The 21733-nt window shown below is 48.9% G+C and overlaps 1 protein-coding gene across 19 annotated transcripts in view; it reads left to right on the top strand.

The window, feature by feature from the left end:
• The window catches only part of HIPK2 (homeodomain interacting protein kinase 2), a 175906-nt gene that overhangs the window by 95497 nt on the left and 58676 nt on the right, over positions 1–21733 (top strand). The window lies entirely within an intron of this gene.

The raw sequence follows: 21733 nt of genomic DNA, 5'->3' as shown, positions 1-21733 counted from the left end.
GTCCCGTTTGAAACCCCAAAGGCTTTTCTGGTTTCCCCAGTGATGCCTTTCCCCACTCCCACCCCTTATTGATTTCCCGGGGACAGACAATTGTACCCATGAATGGTTAAGCTACAACCAGACATGAGCTTCTGTAACTGTGGAAGCCCTTCCAGTAAAGTTCATAATTGCCAGCCAGTGAATTGTTTGTATTTGATAAAATTTTCTTGCCAAAATAACCCATCCAAAGGTGATTTTTGAACTGTAAAGCAAGCAACTCTGTGTCTTATATTATGCAAATTATAGATACTGGAGTTTAAAGTATAGGTGTGCCTTTAACATGCAGTATATGTATTGTGATGCTGTAAACAGGTCTATTTTAGAAGCAACTGAACCAAGTAAAGATGAACTGTAATCCGCATATGTTGATGGAGTATGAAAAGGGGCCAGGGAGAATTGAATAAAGGAATAAAGGCAAGATAGAAAGGAAGGCAGAAAAGAGAATGCAGCTGTAGCCAACCAAAAGTTCACAGGCTAGAGACACACCCTTGGAAAGAAGGTGTGTGTATAGGCCAAAGACAGGGAATGAAGAGAAAACAGGATTCCTTCTGCAGAAGCTATAGGATGAGGTGCGAAGACTTGATGATCCTTTAGGCCTGACCTGGGACACTAGGAGCCCAGGGATGAATCTCCCTCTAGACTTAGAAGAGCTGCAGCTGCGGCTATAGACAGGCAGGAGCTCGAGCTGGGTTTACTGAGCAGAGCACTGACCCATGGGCTCAGGGCCCAGAACACCCAGCAAAGGATGGACTTGAAAAAGATTGCTTATCACTTGAAACAAGTACCGAAAGAATTGAATGCAGTTAAGTTGTGCCTGTTAAATCTTCAGCTTCATGAAATGCATACCTGAGCATGCTTATAGAGTAGGGAGTTTGGTTTGAATGGCCTGATTGTGATGCATGGCAGAGAAAAGGTTAGGAAAAGGGATACTCTCGGGACAGAAGTGGGGCAGTGTGGGAAATGTGAACACAAGGGAATCGAAAAGTGTCTGCCAGCCTTGAGGTAGTGCTCTTCAGTTGAGAAAATCCCTCCCAGCCTTCTTGCCCTGGTAGCAGCAAAGAAACAGGGGCCCCATTGTTTTGGGTCAGTCACATGCTGTTGGCCTTAGTGAGAAACATGTCCACTGGTCAGCATCTGGCCTTCCCCAACCAGGAGTCCAGGGGAGGATCAAGCCCTCCTGCCGTACGACATCCATTGTGTGTAATGAATCTGCTTCCCTCCTGGGTCCCCAGAGTGCTGTGACAGATAACTCAGATAATTTTCTGTGTTCCTTGGTTCAGATAAAGAGCTCTCCTTGAGGACAGGCAGTACCATGACCTGAGACTGGCCTTCCCGTGTAAAACCAGCAAGCATTTTAGCAGCCTACTGGGGTTCTGCCTGAAGAAGCTTGCAGAAGAGCAGCTGTGCTAGTGGACACTTGGAATGAGGAATGTACAAAACAAGATCTCACCCCACCTTTGAAACATCTCCCAACTCTGCTTTGCTCTACCCATCAGAACTCTGATTGTCTCCTCTTTCTACCCAGGATGAAATCCTTTATTAATAAGCCAAATCTCCCTGTCAAACTTCTAGTATTTGTCTCCACTAGTGTTGGCATTAAGTTAGTTCGCATGAAGAAAGTTTTGTTTTCGCTTTCCTGTTTCTCATGGAAGATATTCCATGAAAATAATTCAGTGGAATTGACAACTTCTGGTTCATCATTACATAATATCCTTGTCACTCCTGTAGCATATACTGACTGGAGTGAGTTAAGCTTATAATTAACAGGCTTTCACATTTATTGACATTCAGTTGATCTACCTCAATTGATAAAGTGATGAGGTAGGAATTGTTCTTACCACCTTATACCTGAGTAAACTTAGGCTCAGAACATTTGAGACTTAACCAGACACACAAAGTAGTAAGTGGCAAAACTGAGTGTAGAACCCAGGTCTCCTGGTCCCTGATCCAGAACTCTTCAAGGACATCTAGAATGGTGGCCAGTCACGTGATGCGCCCACCAGTTGTGTTTGGTGAGCACCCATCGTATAGCACTGTGCTCAGTGATGCAAAAAAGATGATGCATAGTTTTTTCATCAAGATGCTTACAGTTTAATTGGCAAGATCAAACTGCTAGACCTACAAACAAGCAAGTTTAATGGAAGGTGAGTGAGGGAAAGAAGAGAGTTCTGGAACACACCCAGAAAGTTCCTGAAGAAAGAACTGAAACTGAATCTTGGGCAGAGGGAGGACTGCGTAACCAGAGGCCACCAGAGTGAGGGCCTAGCAAGCAGGGGCCAGGGGTCATGTGGCTGAAGGCAGAAGGTCCAAGTCCTGTCTGTATCTAGAAAAGAGGAGGCTGAGGGTGAGGTATGAAAGCCCAGCATACATGAAGTCTGAGGATTTGGGCCAGGCAAGTGAAAACTAGAACAGGCAAGGTCTGAAGGGACATTTAGGTCAGCCCCAGCCACTCCGGCAGCCCGGTGGTTGCTAAGGCAGCATTGTCTCGGAAGAGTCAGAGCTGGGGGATGCCTCCCAGCAGGCAGCGGCAAGGTGGCCCAGGCATGGCGGGTGCTCTAGGTCATGGCAGGAGCCCGGATGCGAAGGGATTGCTCTCCAGGTTGGGGGCAGACTGGCCGCTGAGGATGTTCTGGGTTAGAGCAGGATGGATAGAGTAGGAGAGATCCAGCCACCGAATGCATAAGAAGTGAAGATTCTGGCCCAGGAGAAGAAGTTATGAATGGAACATGGGGAGAACCAGCTGGGATGGAGAGATAGGAATGGCTGCTCTGGGGCCTGGAAGCAATAGAATTTGGATTCCATGTGATAAGCAAATTGGTTGCTGAGGAAGGGAGTGGTGTGACTAAAGCAGTTTTAGGAAAACAAGTCTGACCAGAGTCTGTGGTGGAGCTGGGGATGGGGGAGGATGAGGCAGAAAAACCAGCCAGGAGACTGTCAGTAGCCTGGGTGAGGTCTCGGGGGCAGTGGCCCTGAGGATGAAGAGGAAAAAGTGCCTTTGCAGGTGGTACATTCCAGAAAGAAAGCAGAAACTTGGGACATAAGGGGAGATGCGTTGGGCACAGATGACTCTTGAGGGGCCTCATTTTGGAGATGAAAAGTAATGGTGCTCCTGGATAACTGGGTGGTTTGGAAGGAACCCATTTTGGCCGGGGGAAGGTGGTAGTTCAGTTTGGAGGTAGTTCAGCCTTTGAGATGGTGGGCATAGAGCCCAAGGAGAGGCCGAGGCCAGGGGCGCGGCTGAATGACTGGACACTGACAGTGAGCATCCCGCAGGGCCCAGCCGGCTGCAGGGTCCGGAGGCAAGCCCAGGAGAGGGCTGATGGGAGAAATGGGGCCGGGGCAGCCCAGCACACGGCTCCCTGAGGGGGTTTTGAAAGTGAGCCGGAGATCATCAGGGGGTGTGACCAGAGGGAGAAGCAGCTGAGGCTGGGAGCCGAGGGGGAGGCCTGGGTGGCGGTGAGCAGCTCCCTGGCCGCCTGGGCGCTCAGTGGTCCCCCGGGGCCTGCCAGGAGCGTGCTCTCTCTTTACAACCATAGTCATAATCAATTAATAGCAATGTTTCTAAAATATCAATCTAATCATACATTTTAAATTAGATTTGTGAGATACTTTGGAAATGAAGGAGGCTTGTTGTTAGCTGTGGGGTGAGGAGGGAGGTTAGTGGAAGGGAGGCGGAAAGGAGGGAGAACGAGAGGAGACAGAGCCGGGAGCGGGACAGCTGCCCACATGTGGGGCAGGTGAGGCTTCTGGAGTGCGCGTCTCCCACGGTCCCCTGAAGGCCCTGCTCACCTCCTCTGTGCTGCAGTTTATGGCTTAACTGTTCCAAAGGGAAGATAGATATTTGCCTATCATCATACATTGCTTCATTTGCTCTTGATTTGTTCGCCTTCTTAGTACTTTACCTCCACTGTCTCCCTGGTTAGCATTTATTGTCTGTGGGCCCTTAATTCCGCATGGTTATTGCCATTAACTCTACACCTTCTGGGCCCTTGGAATCCCCGTAGCCTGCTCATCAGCGCCAGGCTAGGCCCCTCACTCCTCGACACTTTCTTATCCAAGTGAATCCCTCCCCAGTCATAACACCCCTCCACACAAATGAATTCTCTCGTGCTGCTCTTCGTTGCCTGTGACTGTAGTTGCGCATGATTAGAAGGAAAGCATTAATAGAATCCTAGAATCGTGGTGTTGGCAAGGACTTTAGAAATCACCCTATTCAACCTCCCACTCACAGGGATTCCCTCCAACAGCTTTTGTTTAACTATTAATAGCTTTTCTCTTGATTTGAACAGTTCCCCAAAATAAATATTGGGTGGGTGATCCCAGGAGCGGCTTGAGAGTTGATATGAAGAAATTAAGGAATAACACCATGAGAAGGTTTTCTAAAGATCAGAACTCTGCTGGGCTAGTTAGAGTCCGCCTCGCACTTGTCCTTCCGCTCTTGCTAAGCCTCGCCCCATCCGTGGGGAGAGTGCGGGGTGCTTTCCTGAGGGAGGCCCTGACGGACCAGGTGACAGACTCAGGGAAGCCCAGCATGGACCCCACCCCACCCTGAATACAGTAGGCAGTTCCGAAGACGTGCTTGTAACATTTACCCTGAGGAGCCTCATTTGTGAAGCAGGAACTTTCATGTGTGTCCTGTATCATTAACCCTGCGTGAATGTGGTCCCAACAGGTCTCTGCGCCATTAGGACCCTTTTGCTCCTTTGTCATTCAGCACGCGAGGCTGCACCTGCAGTGAGCTGTCTTGCACTATTAAAGACACAGTCTTGGGGGCGGGGAAGCACCATTTGCTTTCGCCCCACCCTTGGAAAGGAAAGAACATCGTGCAGGTGGACACGCTTTGCTAACAGGACACTTGGAGGGTCCACACACCAGATCCAGGGGCCCAGGCTGTGCCCCCGGAAGCAGCGGTAGCTCGGTTCCGTTGCTCACTCACCTCGGTGGCCCGCCTCTGACAGGTGCCCCCTTCCACAGGTCTGTGTGTCAGACCTTTGTGGTCGGTGGTGACAGTGTGGGAGCTGTGATTTGTCCCATAAGATCTCTAGAGCCACCGTCACTGCCCATTTAACAGTCCTCAGCCCCGCCTTTCCCAGTTCTCATGCTCACAGACAAGAGCCTGTGTCTGCACTCTCTGAGTGGAGGGGTCCAATAGCTTGCCTCACGCCGAGCCGGGGCACCGGAAGTAGTCGGGGCTTCTCTGGTCTCCCTGGCCCCTCCCTCACCCCGGCCCGCCGAGTCCCTTCCTTGTTCCCTTGAACATTCACCCGTGTGTTCTCCGGCCTCTGCTCTTCACTCACAGTTTTCCGACCTGCAGGCCTCTCCCTTCTCTGGGCTGTCTACAGTCTGATTAAATCCTACCTGCTTGAATTCTGCCCTGTTCTTTCCAGCCTGGAGCAGAGTCCACCAAAGTCCACTAAGTTAAGCTGTGTGAGGGCAGACACCATCTTTTTCGCCAATTGCCAAATGCTGAGTGCCCAGTGTATAGTAATTGCTCTGTACATATTTGTTGACTGAAAGGCGGTGATCGCTCTCTGTAAGCTTAGCTGGCATTGGACACACAGTACTGTTGCCTGCATCCGTCTTTCCTTACACATACACCAGGTGCTCCGCGTCCTGAGAACAAAAACCATGACTCTGTGTCACCCTCTGGCAGAGTCTTGAACACACGGCACTCTAGGAAATACTGGTGATTGAGTTTACCACACAATCACTCAGCAGTGTTTCCCGAGCATGGGGTGGGGGCAGGGAGGAAGGCAGTGCCTTTCTCCTGCTCTCTTAGATAAAACCACCGTGAGCAGCATTGTAAGCCAGCACAGGGCCCCCTCCTCCCATCCAGCTCTTGACTCTTTAGGAAGGCGATTCTTAAGAGTATGATGCTGTTAACATTGCATTGCTCTTCCGAAAATTTGCAATGGGCTGTATCGTCTCGTGCAAGAATCAGTTCTCCAATGCTGGCTAGTTAATTCCTGAGTAAGCGAGGCTGAAAACTGATTATAATCCCATTTCAGATGCAGAGTTGGAAGAAGGCCAAAAAAGGGTATATTATTGTATCTTGTCGGAGGGAAGAATCCAGCAGATACTCACTGAGTTAGGGCGCCAGACCCTTCCTTTCTTCTGTTCTTGTAGATTATTGTTTCAGTAGAAAGCCAAATCAGCAAAGTGAGACTCCAGGGCTGCACTTCCTCTCTGCTGAGGTCTGCTGTAATGAAGACCGTCATAAACAAACAGGGCATAAACTTAACATGGGATCTCTCCTATTAAAGTCCATGCTGTTTAATGTAAAGTGGAATAATTGTTTCATATTCCTTATAAGTTCTAAGGTGTCCCTTGCTTCTGGGGTAGCTGTTGACTAAACCTTGTTTGTTTAATAGAAGAATAGTTTTACACCCCTCAAAAGTCCCCAGTATACAGCTAGAAACAGTCATTTTGCTTAGCCCCTCCACTTCTTGTCTTCCTGCCTCCAGTCTCTCCCCTCAGGGTCACAAACTCAAGTGCATGTTGGGCCAGCGCAGGCAAGGTCGGCGAGCTGGTGAGGTTGTGGTGGGGGTCGCGTGTGTGCCGTTTAAGGGGCCAGCGCTGCTCAGCCTCGTTTAATTGTTGCCAAGCACAGATGTGTAGCCCACAGTTGCCAGAGCTTTGGGTTTTCAAGAGAAGCTGGAAATTCAGACTTTTAGGAAATACCACCTGATTTCTAAATGTCAATAACTAATTCTAAAATGTTTCAATCTTTTGCAGGCCAAACAGTTTATGTGTCTGTGTCTGTGGAGTAACAGTTTACAACCTTTCTTCCATCCCTTCAAGCCTTCCTATCTTTGGACCTTGAAAGTCTTCTTCTCACATTGTTTTCATTGTGCCATCAACCTTTTTAAGGGGCATTTAATTGATTCCCCTCCAGAGCATCTGCCCCTGCAGGGAAGGGACCAGATGGAGTGTCCAGTACAGTATTGGGTACCAGGCCAATGCTCAACTCAGGCCTGTGGAAAAAACGAGTCACACTTCTTTTCCGTGATCCTTCCTCTCTTAGCCAAACGCGCACACCTGGGCATTGGTTATCTGTCGCTGCACAACAAATGACCTCAAAACTCAGTGGCTTAAAACAACAATAAGCATGTCTTCTCTCATAGCTTCTCTGGGCCAGGACTTTAGAGGCAGCTTGGCTGGGCAGCTCTGCTTGCGTCTAGTCATGCAACTGTGTGGCTCCCGTCATCTGGGGACTTGACAGGGCTAGAGGGGTTGGAGCCTCATCCGAGGCAGCTCAGCTCCTTGCCATGTGGCCTCTGCACAGGGCGGCTGCGTGTCCTCACAGCATGGTTGCTGGCTTTTCCCAGAGTGAGTGACCCCGGATCAAGCAAGGTGGTGGCTGCAGTGTCTTTTATGACCTAATCTCAAAAGTCACATTGTCATGTCTGCAGTATCCTGTTGGTCCTGCAGGTTTGCCCTGTTCAGTGTGGGAGGAGACCACACAAGGATGTTGAATACTAGGAGGCGAGGATCCCTGGGGGCCATCTGAGAGGCTGGCTGTCACAGCACATCCCAATAAACCCGCAGTAAATCCTTTCTAAACAAATGATCCAACACTGAGAGTAGTTTTCAAAAAACCTAAGGGAATAACATTTATGTCACAGCAATTTGTACCTAATATTAATCCCATTTGCTATTGTGTTCTTGAGATCAACCTCAGAAATTAAATATCCTATTTTTATACCTGTCTTAGCACTGTCTTCCCTAAATGGGTCTCACATTTTTTAAAAATAGTTTTAAACCTCTCCCTGCATCACGTGTTAGAGTGGTAGGTTCCAGTGTGCCATCTGCTTTTCAAGGAAACTCTTTCAATTATTGCTTACCCCGTCAGCTTCACGGGCTGCTCCTCGTTCTCATATTCTCTGGGTTCCTGAGATGACACTTCGCTACCGAACCTAATGGGTTTTTTTAAACATTTGAAAAGAAAATCCCCAAGAAGTAGAAGTAGCACCCTGAACAAAGAATAGTACCCCTTTGATATATTAATAGTACTTGTGAAGACAAATAGCTCCCAGAGATTCCCTGGGGCCCTCTGAAATGGTAGGCAAGGGGTGCCAGGTAATCAGAGGCACCAGGCGGAGAGAGAGGGGTTACTCCGTTCTTGTCATGGTATCTATTTCTGGTGGCCCCTCTCCAGCCTCCCCACCCCAGCTCAAACAGCAGGGCTGAGGGGGTGCTGGTGGCGCTTCTAAGCACACACGCGCACCTCTCAGGCTGCATGTCACCTTTGCCCCCTTCGCGACCACCCTTAATACTCATTTTCACCAGATTTCACCTGAATAAAAATGTTAAAGTGAAGGAAAGGCGCCCCAGTGTGATTTCCCCTAGGAAAATCCCACTGGTAGCTGGCGCTTATTTGTTCAATAAACAAAACCTTAGTTTGGGACTTGAAGGTCAACACAAGCAGAAGCCCCGGGTGGGCGCCATTGCTCTGGAACACGCGTGTGCACCTGGGAGAGGGGGCCAGCATCCACCCAGCCCGCCCACCCCTCCGCCTCGGCAGTCGGGGTGTTGGCAAATGGAAATGAAATGTATAATTCATAAGGCCAAGGTGGCGTGCGGTCTGCAGAAGGGGGTGGTAATTACAGAATTGAGAAATGGGGCTGCAGCGTGTAAGTAACCTTCTAGGTTAGAGGCTGCTGATAGACGGCCTGCATTGTTCTCTTTCTGACCTTTTTCTGAACTTCCCCTTAGAAGAACAGAGGAAATACAGTTCTGCCTTTTCCCATATTGTTTTTGAATAATACCTACAGATGCCAGCTTTTTAGCATTTCTCTTCTTATGTTTGGGGTTTTACTTCCACCCCAACCCCAACCCTCTGTGCTTTGCTGCTTCCCATAGAAAAATCTAGTCATTAACTACTTTATCCCAATATTAATGGTAAAAACAGAGGCTATACAAGTATTTGTGCATATTGAGCACAGTATGTATGAGAAAAGAAAATACCCCTGCAGCATCCTTGCCCTCCCTCTGCCCCAGCCCCCACCCCAGCCCATCAAGACAGTCCCGAGGATGGTCCTCGGTGATGATACGGAAGGGCCAGTGAGAAGCGTGTGGGACGTGGCTGCTCACTAGGAGTGATGAAAGAACCTGTGAGGGACCCTACACTCTGGCTTACAGAATGGAGTCATTTTAACCAGATGTTTAGGTGCACACAGGAATAGGCTCGCTCCCACTGAAGCTGCTGATGCAGTCCTAGGGAAAAATGACCAGGCTGGGGCGTGTGTGCCGTGTGTCTTCCCTCAACCTCTCCTCTGTGCAGCCTGAAGTGCTGGGGGTTGTACCCTCCACACTTCCTCCATCGGTGTTGATTTCCTGGCCTGAACTGTGAGTCCCTGGTGATGGCCCATAACTTCGGGCTCTCTGGTCATGGGAAGGCTGTCAGCCTCCGGAAAGGCAGGGGAGCCCAAAGGGGAGAAGGAGGAAGACTTATGTTTGATTTTTTGCACAAGTATCACTCAAGAGTCAGGCAGAATTGTTTCACTCAGCCTCAAATTGAATCTAGAGTTGAGTCTTTGGGGCATGTGGGGTTGCTTTGTTTCTTGAAAAGCAAACTCTTTTTGAGGCCCAGTAATACAAACTAAGTTCTGCATCAGATCCTTTCAGAGTGGGGACAGACCTGGGGGGTAGCGAGTTGGTTAATGCTGCCTGGAACCTGCTGTGTGCGGTGCAGCCACTGCACTTCCTCCGGAAGCAAATACAGGTTCTTTCTCCTCAAGGAACTTTTGATGTCATGGGGGAATCCAGGGCAAGTCTAAGTGCATACATATAAAGACCTACTTACATAGCTGACACGCGACAGAGGCGACATGACAGTCAGTCACTTGGTTCCTTTAAATAATACTTCAAAACTTTAATTCTTTGGCAAAAAAGTGATTGAGCTCTTCACACCAATCATCATTACCATTCTTTCAAACATCCCTTTAGTTGCTTGTGGGTTTTTTAGTTGAAGTCTTAGAAAGCTCCCTAGCTGCCTCCTCTCTTCCTATCTCCATCTGTTATTTCTTTCTCCATCTCCAGATCGTTTCTCCTTCTGCAACCACCACTCCTTGGTTTATACTTTTTAAAGGTACAAACTTCCTGTGTCAAGCTTCTCCCATTAAAAAGCAGAGACCTTTTTCCATTCCCATGCAGATTTCTCCATGAGATTCCCATTAGCAGAGAAGAGCTTAGAGTTTGCCTGCCCCCTACCCATCCTCTTTCCTTACAAAAAGCACATACATACATAAATATATAAATAAGTAGTAAGAAATGCCCATTTTTACTTCTTCCTCAGACGATCTCTCCAGTTGAGCACACATCCATGTACTGTGTCCTTGCATAGCTCTTGGTGGCAGGGAACAAAGAATGAAGCCATAGCATCTTCCAGCTCATGAGTGTGACATGTGACAATCAACGTCTGTGGCAGACCCCTCTCCCGAATTCTGCTGGGTGCTGTGAGCTATGCAGAGATAAGTGATGCACACAGTCCATCATCCCGAGATGCTTCCAGTCTTGTTGAAAAGCTGGTTGCAGGTTATTCTCATTGTCAAAAACCCTAAGGATCAATGTGAGGATGGCTGAAAAAGCAGGGTCAGCTAGGGTGTGCAGCGGGGACACACAGAGGCGGAGCACCTCTGGAGGTCAGCGTTCTGGGGAGGCAGGACTCACGTCAGCTTTGAAGGCTTCAGTCTACAGCCAGAGGAGTGCTTTCCAAAGAGGCAAACTAGGGGCGCCTGTGGGTGTCCAGAGGCCTCATCCTGACCACCCTGGTGAGCCTGGAGGGTTCTGCCTCCCTCCCTCCCTCCTTCCTGCCTTTCCTTTTACTCTGCCTTTGAGTTCCTGCTGACATATGGCATCTCCCTGATTCCACACACTGGTTTGCTCACTTGGCTAGAGTAGTATTTGGTGCTCAGGAGAGCAAAATGAATATTTTCATCTCTTTTGCTGAAGGCTGCTCCATTCCAAAGATATGTGCAAGAGTCCTGGCTCTTGGACTACAAAGAGGCCCCATTGCTAGGATGAGGAAAAACAGTTAGTGGGAGGATGGGGCAGTGTTATCCTCTCCTAGGGGACACCTTACTTCTCTGCCGCTGACAAAAACATCTCCGGTGCTCTGCTCTACATTTTACTGTGGATTTCGCACAGTGAGTTTCAGCAGCCGTCCCCAGGGAGTTCCAGCCCTCTGTCCCATGAGAGTGGCAGGTCCAGGTGCCTTTCCGAGGGCTGTGTCTGCTGCACTTCAGCGCCCCCTAGTGTGAGCTGTGCAGAGCCAGCTTAGTTTTTCCTCCATGACCCAAACAAACAAGAAAGAAAACTCAGATTTGTTTTTGGAGGGGATTTTGGTTTTTGGTTTTTTAGCTACTTTAGGAAAAATTGGATGTTGGATAAATAAGCTGCCTGTGGCTGGAGACCTGCTATTTATATCCTTTTTTTTCTTTGGCAAAACTCTCCTGGTGCTACGTCCTGCTGGAGCAAACAGCCACCATGGAACTCCCTTCTGCTCCTGACCGTGGCAGGTCTTCACAGGCCGCAGTTTCCTGCCAGGAAATTGAGTGAAGGCTGTGCCCTCAGTCCTCTTCTGTGGGTTTGGTCTCCTGGCAAAGCCAGAATGGTGTGAGCTTCCCCATGGAGCAAGGCCGACCTCCTCCCAGCTCCTCTCACCCTCTTCACACCTGCCAGCTTGGAGGCAGGACACACCCCCTGGGCCAGAACCTACTCCATCAGCCAGGATGGCTCCTGGCTGTGTTTGAACACTTGCGTAGGTAGCATATGAGCAGCCTTAGACCCTCTTTCTCAGTTATTCTCTACCAACAGTGCCATATAGGGAAGGAGGCCTCCTCTGATGACCCTGCCTTATGGGAACATCCCTACAGCTGCAATGGAAATTCACTGTCCACTGTGTGTCTGGCAACTTCACTCAGTGGATCCTTCTTCGAATCTCAGGTTTCTGCCTTCTGCTCTCAGTTGGTGTGTCTCCAGGCAGTGACACTGAATGCATCTCCCTTCCAGAGAGGGTGGAGGTTTCAGGCTTGCCCCTCTTATTCCAGGCCATCAGCCATAAAGAATACCTTGTGATTTTGCCCCACAAGCCACATGATCAGATGGTGCTGTAAGGAAAACCAATACCCCAAAGACGAGCCTGTCTTTGTTACAGGTCATGCTAAGTGTTGGGAACTCCCGAGCCTCTGCAGTGCAAGCATGGGGACCCCTGGCAGGAAGGTGGTGTGATTCTTCAGTCTTGTGTTGGTTCATTCATTCATACAACAAACATTTTTGAGTACTCACTATGAACCAGTTGAAGCTAAATGTTGACCATTGGGAAGTTTTATATTTATGTTAATAAAGTACACCTAAGTATTCTTAGTACGCCTTTATCTGGGGTAGATGGTGAGCCTTGGATTAAGTGATCAGCATGAAAGAGACCAGCCTTTTCTGTCCCCACCTGATGTCTCCTTTCTATTCTTGGTGAGTAACAGATCATCACCACTCTGAATAAAGGGAAGGTGCTGCATTCACAATTGATCCACAAGAATGAAATCCCAAATTCCCTCCCAGTGCAAAGAGTGGCCTCAGAAGCTGAAAGGTGACAGCAGGTGGCAGTGTGGCTTGGGTTAGGCCTTCCAGTACTGGCAGGCTTCCTGGGGAAGCTCTCCATGCAGTTTCAACCCTTAGTTTCAGTCAACAGAACTAACAACAGCAAAGCAGAAGAAAAACAATCAACAAAAGGAACTGAAAAGGTAGCATTTGTCTCCTTTCTCTCTCAGCCAACTGTGTCATCTTCCCGGCTCCAGGCTTCTGTGCTGAGACCCTCTCAGTTTGAGCGGGACTCCCACCCGGGCCGCCTGTCTAGGAACCTGCATCCAGGCAGAGGGCTGAAGCGGAGGCCGGGGTCCACGCCGCCAAGGCGCACACACCCGCACGGGCTGCGTGTCACACACGTGGAGACAGGCTTTGTCATGCCCACCACGTTAAGTTTCTTCACCTGGCTGGTAGTGACACTGGTCGTTGCTTTCCGTCAAATCACTGAGCTCTACACTTTTGCTCTATGTACTTCTTTGTGTGTTATCTTTCACAATAAGAAACAATAATAATAATTAAGATATTTTTAAGCTTAAAAAAGAACCTGGAGCAGTATATGTGTAGAAAGGATCACTCTATGTATAAACGTACCAAAACCTGCAATTCGTTTCCCCAGCTGACGTGTTTCTGCAGACATTTACTGAGCACGCACTTTGGCAAAAAGTACGAGCATAAACTGGTGATATTATAGTCCTGTGGGTTGCTAGCAAGTAAGACCAGGCTTTCTCCAGCAACCCTTGGCTTCATGATAAAGGCACCAGAGACCAAACTGGGAAATACAGGGCCGCTGGGCAAAGCAGGCCCCGTGCACATCAAGTGGGGAAGGAATTTCCTGGCTGTTTGGAGATGAACTGTTGTGGGGTCCAAGCTGGTTCTTTATAGGAACGTTTCTCATTGAGGCTTGTGAGGAATTTAGAGGCTAACATTAAAATATGCTCCAGACATCTGAGAGCTGGTTTCCAATTTACATCAACATCATTAAAGCCTTTGGAAATTATAGTCAGTTAAGTTCCAGATCCAACCTTTTCTTCTGATATGTAAGCAAGAAAGTTAGATTTTGGCATCGCACTTTGCAGAGCTGAAGCAGTGCTAGGAGCCGAGGATCAGCGTGGGGGTGAGGGGGAGGGAATGAATATATATATATATATAGTGCACACCAGGAAAAGTCTTCTTCAGAGCCAAGGTGTTCATTGCCAGTATGAATCCAAATAACTGCCGCTCTGATTCTAACGTTATGCTGGAAATGGTCGGCTGAATCAATGAACCCAGCTTCCTTTGGGAGCTTGTCCAAGTGTGGCATGGAGATGATATCAGCATCTAGACCACACTGATTATCTATAATCAACCTTCCATGTGGGTGTGATGGTTCGTCCTCATTTCTTGAGCACGTCTATTGGTGACAGCTAGAGGTGATTCAGGTATGACAGAATCCCTGGTGAGGGTCTTGAGGTGATCCTCATGAGCGCACAGTTTTATGGACAGCAGCAGGGGCCAAAGGTAGAACTTCTAGAAATCCTGTGCAGCGATTTTGTGGTGTGTGTGACATCAAGCTGGAACCTCCCACAGGCTCGAGTGGGGTGTCTTTCCCAGGCTTCTTTGGAGCCAGAGCCTTGTGCCTTTGCAGCAGCTCTCCACCACCATGTCATCTTCAGCTTATTCCAGGGCGAAGTATTCTTCAGGAGAGTGTGCCTAGACTCGGGCTCCGCAGTGTCTGGGTAGGCCATTACAGGGACCGTCTCGCCACCTTGGCCCAGGTAGAGCTGACGCAGTGAGCGGGCTCCTGGTGTGCCCCTCCCTGGGTCCATTCCTGGAGTTCCGTCCCTGTGTTCCTTTGCCCTTCTCAGCTACCGGGCACCCCAGTCAAGACAAAGCTGTTTCCCTCATATCTCCTGTTCACCTAGAAAGCTGTCTTTCAAAATCAAATCCCAGTTTGGCCTTGGGCTAGCCAGCCTGGGTTGCCATTTACATCTCCACTTGGGCCTTTCTGGGCCCCCAAGACATGGCATGACTCCGGCACTTAGGGATGCTGCTCACCATTGCCTAGCAGCCCAGCGATGCCCAGAGGGTATCTTCACTCCCCATTGGGCTGCACCTGTCCTGCATGCACCCTTTGGGCTGTCTTCTCTGCAGATCCCTTGGGCTTTGGGGTCCAATGTCTCTGAAATAGCCTCCTCCTAGTCCTCTGGTTTCTGACGTTTCTCAGGCCTTGCGTTGCTTTGGTGTAATCCCTCGCCGCCCACCCCAGGTCACCAGCTCAAACAGTGGCTCAGAGTTCATGTCAGCATTTCCAAGTCTCCTAATTTTTGCAGTGGAAACATAAGATTTAACAACACATCTGAAATACAGTTTTACATTTTGATTGTTTCTGCCCCAGCCATACTGAGGTTACTTTCAATCTACATATATTTGTGGGAACGGGCTTTTCACAGCAGTTCAATCCAAGTACACCTTATAATATCAGTGATTATAAAATACCATGGGCTAATAGAGTGTCTTGCTTCCAAGGAGTTCAAACTGCTTTATAATTCCACCGACCATAATTTATCTTCATAAGCTGCTGTAGAGACAAGAAAAAAAGCAAGATTAATAATCACATTTTATAGATGGTGAAATAAAAACTCAGAGAAATTGAGTAACATTTTTCCAGAAACACACAGTTCTTCCTGTGCTCTCTGACTACTGTTTCAGATTTATTGCCCAAGTTGGGAGTGGCTGTGAACCTTGCACTTGTTTTATTAGTGTACCATGAAGAGGAACAAGGCACTGACTCTCATGGTTGGCTGGGAGGTTGGGAGAGGCGACCTAGCGCCATGGCGTAGAATGCAGAGTTAGGGCCCTGCTAACTGTGCGAGAGGCATGTGCAAGTGTGGACCTAGTTTCTCTCTAAAGTTAGGTAGGTGGTAGGGACTTGGTTGTTGGTTATATTAATCTTTGTATTTTTTTTATATAAATAAATGAAAAATGCTTAATAGGTGTTCTTTAATCTATTTAGACAGTTTTCTGAGTGTTTCAACTTATAAGGGGGAAACCGGGCTTTAAAATGAGGAAAGGGGATGGAGTGGGGCTACTCTGTGTCTGTTCTCTATCACATGGACTTAGACGTGTTATAGATAAGTGGTTTCATATTGGCTGACTGCCTATTCTATGCCAGACCCTGTGCCAGACGCTTCCTACAGTGTCCTGTTTAATTTCATCCTCATATCAGCATCAGGAAGTCAGCATACAGCTAGAATCTGGCGGCCCTGGGTTCTACCTGTGAACATGGCTCCCAAGTATATGTTATTCCCACTCGACTTGAGTGGTCTCCACACCTCTGTTGGGGATCACGGCCCCATAGGGTCACATAATCTGGGTGTGGTCTGGGAAAACCCTACCAGCTATGTGTGCTGTCAGGAGTGCTAGTGGGGTGAAATAGCAAAGCTTCAATAACGGACATGTCCAAAATGACAGTTGTTTATTCTCTTTCTACAGAAAAATAGAATTTTCAGCGTCTTGCTATGGGAATATTGGAAAGGAACAATCCCTTTCTTTCTTAGGTGCAGATTTCGTCTGACACTTCATGTATGTTTAAAATATTTTTGACATCCCAAAATAGCAGTGAGGAGACTGCAAGATGATTCCGTGGGTGGCAAATGAACGATGAGTTGTTCGCAGAGCCTGGGCAATTCTGAGCCCAAGGGGAAGGCCATTCCCCAAAACAGCAGTCCTACCTGCTGTGAAACCAAACAGAACTGAAGCGGCCCCCACGGAAGAAACCAGAATGTGATTTTTTTTTTTAAAGCATGTAAACTTTGAAACAGAAAGGCCATGTCGTCTGCCTCTTGTCATAGGAGGAGTTGCCAAGGAGAAGGTGCCAGCCGCAGGGAAAACTGACCCCTGCTGTGGGTATGGAGTCGAAACAGAAAGATTCATTCCTTTCACAAATGTGTACTGAGTACCCAGCCTGCCCCAGGCATGGTGCTAGGCGCCGGGGACGTGGCCATGACATGACGGGGCAGAAGAGAGACACGCACTCACCCTCTCTGTGCCTGGGGGCCACCCTCACCTGCCATTTACCGAGACTCAGCTCAGACTTCCCCCAGGAATCCCTCCCTGCTTTGCCTCTCCCTGCCAACCAGCCCCCCTTCGTGTACGGGGCTCACACTTGGCACATTGTATATTAGCTGGTGGCACACTGTTACCACCACCTCAGTGGTGAAACTGGAGGGGCCATAAGTCTGGTTTATTTTTCACTCTTTGGCACAGGACTTGGCACATAGTGGACACTTAGAAATAGTTGAATATTTGAGTAAGTGAGTGAATGAATGGAGCTGGAACCAAATTCTGGTTTAGAATAACCATTAAGAATAGAATAGTTTCTTCTCCACTGAAAGCAAACAAGCCTTAGCAACCATCAAACGTGCTTCAAGTTCACTGAGCAAAAGAAACTGACTCTTGACTTGACTTTGAACTCCCAGGAGCTCAGAGCCTTACGCACTAGTGAAACGGGGACAAGGCAGCTGCAAGATCACAGCAGAATGGGCTTCAGTACCCCCAAGGGTTACTGAGGACCAGGTAGAACAGTCCTTTCCTTACCTAAGGGCCGTGGCCTGGGTGTTGAGCAGATAGATACTGACGGAGCAGGTCAGGCTGAGGAGCAGATACATGAGACACAGGCCCTGCCCCGAGAAGGCTAGGTGGGGTGCATATGTAGGGACGTACGTAGGGGCGTGCCTTTAGAACAGCACACGCTCATACTCACAGGGCCAGTCTGGTCGTTCGTGCTTCCATCTTCATCGCCTGGCACACCAGCAGGGAGGAAGTGGGCAGTGTTCGGGTAAGGAAGGAGGGTGGGGAGGGGGGCCAGTAGCAGAAATATGATCAATGTATCCTGCGTGCAGAGCTCTGGCTTTGTGAGAAGGAGGAGACAGAGTGCAGAGGACTGAATCTCAGAGGCAGCCCCGGCCCTCCAGCCCTGGCCCTGTACCATGCCGGTGCCGCCTCCAGCCCCTGCCACTCTCTCCAGATTTTTTGCTATCATTCTTTTGTGAGACCCTCTGACTCTCAGTGCTCACCCTGCCACAGGAGCCCTGCTCCGGGAGCACCTCAGGGCCCCACCCCTGCGGCACACACCCGACTGCATGGAACCAGTGCCCTGCCAACCCTGCCCCTGTGCCCAGACTTCCTCCTTGCTGAAGATTTACCCCCTGCACTCTACTGTGTTTGCCTTACAACTTTCTATCTGCATCACATATTTTAGCGCTTTCTTCTATTTAGTAAAGTTATTCAGTCTATTAATCCTTCTTGATTGAGTGGCTGCTGAATGCCAGGCACTGTGCTGCCCTCATGGACTTAGTGGGGGAGAAGACAGTAAGCAGGTTATTGGGAAAGTGCTGTAAAGTGACATTTATGGCACCATGGATGGAGACTAACTGGTGTCAAGGGAGGCCTGTCCGTGGCAGTGACAGTTCAGCTGAGGTTTGAAGGATGAGAAGGGGCAGCCATCTGAGAGCCAGTGGCAGAGGGAGCATTTGAGGCAGAAGCAACAGTATCATGAAAGCCCTAGGCCCTAGGCCCACAAGGAGCCTGGGCATTCTAGAATTGCAAGAAAACTGGCAGGACTGGAGTCTTGAACTTGGAGCGTTGGAGGAGAGGACGGTGGAGAACTGGGCAGGGTCTGGGCAGGGAGGTGCCTGTGGGCCACAGGAGGGGTTCAGGTTTCGTTCTGGGTGCTGGCAGGGAGCCTCTGAAGCAAAGAGAGACATGACCTGTTCACTTGGGCAGCTCTGTAGAGAGCGGATTGGAGGAAGGCGAGAGGAAGCGGAAAGAGCAGCCAGGCGGCTCCCCGTGCGACAGGGCGGCCAGGGCCAGAGCGGTGGCAGCCGAGGTGGGGAGTCCGGGGCCACTTGGAGACATACATTGGAGCTGGCCATATTCATGGATTGGGAGGTGAGGATAAAGGGGGAGAGAGAGGAATTCAAGATCCTTCCAGGTTTCTAGCGCGAGTAGCAGTTGGGGGGTCGGGGGGGTATAATTCCATTGAATGAAACAAGGCAGACAGAGGGAGGAGTATCTGGGAGGGGGCAGAGGAGAAGAGTTCCCTTCTAAACATAGTAAGTTTAAAATGAGATGATCGTGAGACAATCCAGTGGAGTCTGGCCATCAGAACGTAAAAATCTAGAGCTGAGAAAAGTCCAAGATGGAGATAGCCATTTGGAAATAGGATTGGAGTTTAAATCTGTGGGAGTGGATATGATTACTATACTGTATCTGTTTCCTAGGGCTATAAAAACAGGTATGTACCAGAAAATGCATGGCTTAGGAGCACAGAGATTTATTCTTTCCTAGTTCTGAGGCTGGATGTGTGTCCAAAGTCGAGGTGTCAGCGGGGACATGCTCGACTGAAGCCTCTACGGGAAGATCCTTCTTGGCCTCTTCCGCTGACTGGCAGCCCCAGGCGTTCCTTGGCCTGTGACAGCATCACTCCGATCTCCACCTCCATCTTCACATGCCCGTCTTCCCTCTGCACCTGTGTCCAGATTTACCCCTTATGAGGACACCAAGCCATGTTGGATTAAGGGCCACCCTACTCCAGTATGACATCATCTTAACTCTACTTACATCTGCAGTGACCTCATTCCCAAGCAAGGTCACACATTCTCACGTACCAGGGATTAGGACTTCGACGTGTCTTTTGTGGGGGACACAGTTCCACCCATAACAGTTACCCAGAACTAGGATGAAATGAGAGAAAAGAGGGACCCCGGGACTTTGCCATCCTGTAGCAGTTGGACAGAGAGGACGAGCCAGCACAGGAAACAGACAAGCCACAAGCACTGAGACAGGATGAATATGGGAGTGTGTGGGTGTCGTGAAAACCAGACTGAGCATCTCAAAACAGGAGGGAATGGCCAACTATGTGAAAGAAACGCCGCTCTTGGGTCACGGAGCTGAGAAGTGAACCAATGGAGGTGACTACATGGTGGCTGCTGATCTTGACAAGCACTGCTCTTGAGTGGGGAGGGTGAGGCACACAGTGGGCCTGCAGATCACTCTTCAGAGAGTGACATTGGTGGGGGAGCAGAGAAACAGGGCAGCAGCTGCAGGGAGGTGACAGGGACAAGGGCAGGTTTGTTTGGTTCGGTTTGTTCCTCTGTCCTGCTGTAGTTTTCAAGGGGAGATGCTAGAGCATGTTTTCATGCTTGCACTCGCTGGGTTTCCATATCTGTGTGTACTGTGTGTGTTTTGTGTTCAGCCTCAGTTGTCCCATGTGCTTTAGCTGGGCTCCCCAGCACTGGGGACCCTTGGACACAGCACTGTGCCTTCTGTTTCTTTTGTCTCCCAGCAACGTAAGCAGTGGTTCATAATGATCACAGCAAGAAAAATATTCTGCTGTCCATATATCATGGTACTGTGAGTAGCTACCCTTTCATTTTCTAATAGAAAATGGACTGAGCGATTTTCACAGGCCCTGTTCATGTAACATCCATCAACGAGATCCGTTTCTTGCCGAAGGATGTGACTGAAGTTTCCTGTCAGTCTCATTTGTTGGTTCTGCCTTGCACACCATCAGGGAGCAGAAACTGGGAAATGGGTTTCTAGAGGTTCCAAACAGCCTGCTTAGGTGCATGAGAACCAGTGATTAACCTGACAGAAAGGGCAGCTCGTGGTCAAGCACAGAGATGTCCCCACGGAGCTGGGCCAGACTGTTTCTAAGACCCAACCTGGGACCGGACTGTCCAGGGTGCAAAGGGGCAGAGGTCCAGGTCACAGAGGAACAGGGGGAAGGAGGCTCAGAGATGCTTAATCCGGGGCCAGCAGCCTGCCAAAGGAGGGGCTTCTCAGGAACCGGGACCACAGCTCTTCTTCAGGGAAGAAGCCTAATCGTGCATGTGAGACGGGGCAGGTGGACACCGCTGAGTCTAGACCAGAAACGCAGAAAGAAAAGATGGTTCTGACACATAGTAGGAAAAGCATGTTGTTTCCTCTGCAATGTTCTTTTCAGATACTCCCTTCTTTTCTAAGGGATGTCGTTTTTTAAATTAACCAAAACCATCTCTAAAGAGATTGCTTTCCTAGAGGCAACATGCCGTCATCTCCTAATTACACACACTGATCAGGTGACTCTGGAAGCCTGGTGAGTGTGGGCAGTGCTGGACACAGTGACCTAGGCCAGTTGTGGGGTCAAGGGCCCCATGACACACAACGGTCCAGCAGTGATGTGTCATAAAACGGCCACAATAGGCGTCTGCAGGGCATGGCTGCCATAGGGCATGTGCAACCTTGCTGTTTACACAAAGGGTCAGCAGAATGCCTTGAGCCACATTAAAAAAAAAACATAAGCTGTGTTCATATTTCATACCTTGAACCTGGTTTTCTCCAAAATGCACCCCCACCTAATCATGACAAATTTTAGAAAAGAAGATGCGCTCTGTGGCCTCTTTGGTTTTGGTTACTGACTACCTTTGATTACTAACAAATTTTCTCTTTGAGTTTAGGTGATTTTTCTTCAGAAGCTCCAGCACGTGACCTTGTCTAGTGTGTGAAGGGACCTGACTCCTACAGTCAGGAATGGGTTTATAATGAAATTCTGATTCATACTCAGACTGTAGTCGTGAACAGGATTCTACGATTATAATATTGGAGAACTTTTTAGGAGATGAACATTTTAGAACTAATGAAGAAATACTGTTTGTTTCCTTGGGAAAAAGTGGTACAAACTCCTAAGCAAGGGGTCATTGATGTGTATGGATATTGGATTTAATCCCATTATTCTGGGTGGAGGTACCCAGTTTTGTCTATTACAAAAAATACAATACCTGTATTTCAAAATTCCTTTGTAAAAACTGGGAGTTCTCTAAAGATTGGTTTCCAGGGTTTTCAGCTACAAAAGATAACCTCTGAGTATCTCTGAAGTGGTCATTAGTGCATCTGGTTGGAGTATAATGGTAATGAAGTTAATAGCTGTGGTTCCTGGTAGGCCTGTTCTGGAACCACAGACGCCCCTTCGTCTTAGCCAACAGCCATCTGACCAGGCTCCCTGATCAAGCCAAAGAAAAGAGGGCTCACTGAAGCACTGTGCCAGGACCACAGGCTTACAGAGGGTGGGTAATACTAGTCTGGGTGTAAAAGA

The sequence above is a fragment of the Manis pentadactyla genome, chromosome 7 (genome assembly GCF_030020395.1).
Source record: "Manis pentadactyla isolate mManPen7 chromosome 7, mManPen7.hap1, whole genome shotgun sequence".
Lineage (NCBI taxonomy): Eukaryota > Metazoa > Chordata > Mammalia > Pholidota > Manidae > Manis > Manis pentadactyla.
This window is presented reverse-complemented; position numbering and strand designations above follow the sequence as displayed.